This window comes from Macaca thibetana, chromosome 6, assembly GCF_024542745.1.
Source record: "Macaca thibetana thibetana isolate TM-01 chromosome 6, ASM2454274v1, whole genome shotgun sequence".
Taxonomy (NCBI): Eukaryota; Metazoa; Chordata; class Mammalia; order Primates; family Cercopithecidae; genus Macaca; species Macaca thibetana.
Genome location: NC_065583.1, coordinates 129,424,418 through 129,428,405, shown reverse-complemented (window position 1 = coordinate 129,428,405; position 3,988 = coordinate 129,424,418). Strand labels below are relative to the sequence as shown.

The 3,988-nt window shown below is 39.6% G+C and overlaps 1 long non-coding RNA gene across 1 annotated transcript; it reads left to right on the top strand.

Annotated features, from left to right (window-relative positions):
* Positions 1-336: 336 nt before the first annotated feature.
* Positions 337-1,734, top strand: LOC126956888 (uncharacterized). The gene is made up of 2 exons (XR_007726526.1): positions 337-491; positions 1,371-1,734. It is a non-coding gene; the product is annotated as an uncharacterized LOC126956888 (long non-coding RNA).
* The last annotated feature ends 2,254 nt before the right edge of the window (positions 1,735-3,988 follow it).

Here is a 3,988-nt window from a genome sequence, read left to right as displayed (position 1 = left end):
TTCATGTAACTACTAACCCAAGATCAAGCAAAACAGGATTTAATTACATGGTACTGAATGAAATGATGAGAATAATTTTTAAAATGACTTTTTGTTTGAAACATTGCTAGTTCTTTAAATGTTTTGTTTTCCAGATTGGAGAAAACTTTTTTTAAGCTATCTCTAGCTTACATGAATTCAGTAAAGAATACTTTTGTGCAAAATGGAAACATTTACTTTACTTTTTCTCCCTAACTTATCCCTCCAGAATTTGGAAACTATTTGTGAATATTCTTATTTTTATGGCAATGTATTTATTTGTACAAGTTTAATAAGAATCTGTTGTCTTTGTAACAGGACAAACAGGAAACACAGGTTATATCACCAAGGCTTTGACTGAAACATCATGTTTTCAGATATGACCAGAAGACTTTATTGGACTAAAGTTGACTTTATGGAACCAATAAAGTACCATCTTGGAAAAACTAGCTCTAGGGTTCCCAGACTTACAGGTAAGTAAGGAATGTCACTTCTTGGCAGGTGTGAAAACCTTGGGATATTTTAGGGACCTCAAGAAGAGAGAAATTTATCTAAATCTATAAAGGTTACAGGTGCAGACTAATGACAAGTTTTGGGCTTGCATCCCAGTCTCAAGTGGCTTTTAAAAGTTTAATCTGACTGATCACAGTGGCTCACGCCTGTAATCCCAGCACTTTGGGAGGCCAAGTCAGGTGGATCATGAGGTCAGGAGTTCAAGACCAGCCTGACCAATATGGTGAAAACCCCGTCTCTAGTAAAAATACAAAAAAAAATGAGCCAGGCATAGTGGCACACGCCTGTAACCCCAGCTGCTTGGGAGGCTGAGCGGAAGAATCGCTTGAACCCAGGAGGTGGAGGTTGCAGTGAGCCAAGATAGCACCACTGCACTCCAGCCTGAGTGACAGAGGGAGACTCTGTCTAAAAAAACAAAAACAAAAAGTTTAATCTGAGATATCTTATCTGACAAAAGCAACCTTTAAAAGAGCCTAAATGGTCAATCGCTACTCTTACTGCACTTGTGTGCATAACCAGTACAAGTTTAATGAGATTAAATTTATTTAGCAAAGAAATCAATCTGACTTTGATTATCTTTGACAGAAATGAGAGTGACTATAGAGAGAAAAGCTATGCTTCGGGAGAAAACTGTAGTGCACCCAATATTAGATTCTAGCTCTGTTTTTTGTTTTTCTTTTTTCCTGAGATTTTATTATCTACCTGTAATCTGCAATAGATCCTGAAGTTTTTCTAGTTTACTACAATATTTAGCTACAACACTCCAAATTAATATTTCATTTTTTTCCTGCTATTCTGGCTTCGAATCACTAAAATTATAAACTTTTCTTTTCTTGAAGTCCTTCAAACTGAAACTGGATGACTTGACCTAAGCTTCAGAAAAATTACCACAACAGCTTGTGTGTGGCCAATCTTTATGGCATTCAAACTGCAAACTAATCCAATGCCTCTTCTCACTCCAGCTGAAGATACTACAAGCCCAGCATCTAGAAATCTTATTGATCAGCTGCCCTCTGGACTCAGAAACTGTCTTTATACTTCATTCCAACTATTAATCTTTTTTTAATTTTATTTTTATAGAAACTAATCTTCCCACATTAAAGGCCTGATAGCTCATACTATCCAGGAAATATCCTCTGCTACCAAGTCCCAACAGATGATTCAACTGGTCCTTAATAAATAAAAGGTGATCAAACAAGAAAAGAGACTTACATTGTTTGAAGGAAAGATGAATGTCTCTTCTTTCCTTAAACAAGAAGTAGGACTAACAAAGATTCCTTGCTTGGCCAAACTTTAGTCAGTTGCAAAATCCAACTTTAACCAAAAACCTTTCTGAGTCAGTTTAGCAAGAACCCCCCATCTCCAATACCTGATCATCCTCCATATCTGATCAGGCTTCTCATCCTTCATCATACCCTGGGTGATGTCTGATGACCCAGGCCTATCTTCAGCAAGAACCCTATTAGGTTAGTTTAGCCAGAATCTCCCTCTTGCTCCTGATTCTCTTGGTAATTTTCTACCCATTGACCCCTATACTGCTTCCTGATTATAAATTCCCACTTGCCCATGCTATATTTGGAGTTGAGCCCAATATCTCTCTTCAATGCAAGACGCCATTGTCATGGTCCCTATACCTATAGCAATGGTCCTGAATAAAGTTTTCCTTATTGTCTTAGTCTGTTATGTGTTGCTATAAAGAAATACATGATACTGAGTAACTTATAAATAAAAGAGGTTTATTTTGCTTACAGTTCTGCAGGCTGTACAGGAAGCATGGCCCAAGCATCTGCTTCTGGTGAAAGCCTCATGCGCTGCTTCACTCATGGTGGAAGGTGAAGGGGAGCTGGAGTGTGCAGAGATCACATGGTGAGAGAGGAAGCAAGAAAGAGAAAGAGGGGGAGGGACCAGCTTCCTTTTAACAACCTGCTATTGTGGGAACTAATAGAGTGAGAACTCACTCTCCATCTCCGTCCAGAGTACATCCACAGAGTACATTACTCTACTCATGAGGAATCCACTCCCATGACTCAAACATCTCTCATTGGGGCCCACCTCCAACATTAGGGATAAAATTTCAACATGAGGTTTGGAGGGGACAAACATCCAAACTACAGCACTTACCATGCTTTCTTTTTTTGAGTCTGGCTTTGTTGCCCAGACTGGAGTGGAGTGGCGTGATCTCGGCGGCTTACTGCAACCTCTGTCTCCTGGGTTCAAGAAATTCTCCTGCCTCAGCCTCCTGAGTAGCTGGGATTACAGGCATCCGCCACCACGCCCAGCCAATTTTTGCATTTTTAGTAGAGACAGGGTTTCACTACATTGGCCAAGCTGGTCTCAAACTGCTGACCTTAGGCGATCTGCCTGCCTCAGCCTCCCAAAGTGTTGGGATTACAGGTGAGAGCCACCATGCCCAGCCTGCACTTACCATGCTTTAACAAGTATCATTTGATAATAGTTTCTTTAATATTGACTGCACATTCTCTAAAATAGTTAATACCAGTAGTCCCATAGTCTTTTCTAGCCAGGGAAACAGCAGGCTAGTGGATGGAAGGTTATCCTTTCTAGAAGAGGAAAGCTAAATATTGTCTTCTAAAAACTAGTACAGAAAAGTAATTTTGAGGGGATAATACACCCATTAATTTATTAAACATATATCTCTGTTTACCTCTGTATATTGCTATTAATTTATTTTACTTTTTATTCTCTCTTTTTCTCATCCAATGCTTTCATGTACTTTCTAGACCACTCTGCTCATTGCCTCTGGAGAGGGGTGTCACAAGATAAAGCAGAGAAAAAATGTTTTCTGGCTGTAGTTTCTAAAGTTCTAAGTCCTGAGGAAATAAAGAGGATTCTAGACTTAAGGTATTTAGAAGCAGAGTAGACTGTCACCTCATCTTCTTCTTATAAAAAAAAAAATTAACAAAACAAACCCAAATCCAAAATCCTCTGGGATCAAAATGAAGAAGAGAGAGGGTAGATATTCAAAGTGGAAAGAAATTTAAGACCTAGAAAGAGTCACTCTGATAGGAATGAGGAATGTTGCATCAAAGACCTGCAGCAAGAGAGGTATTGCTGGGGGCCCAAGAGAGCTGAGCCTGATCAGCACTCCTATTGTTTTTTTGCATAAGCAGAGTATGTTGCCTAATCCCAGGGGTGGTGCTCACTAAAATTCCCCTCTGTGACCTGTGCAGATTTACCCTGTGCAGAACCACAGGCAGCATTGTGCCTGAGGACCACAAGTGATCCCTGTCTGTGTCTGTAGGGGTGGAAAATGACATCCCTCAAATGATACTGGATAAAAGGGTGTGTGTGTGGCGAGTGGGGAGTTGAGTGCAGGTTTATAAAGAAGACAAAATCCTGCCCTCAGACCCTGGTAAAACATACCCTATGATTTACAGACTTTTTCTCCAATGTCAGATAAATAATATCTAAATGTACCCCTCAAAATAGAATTTTA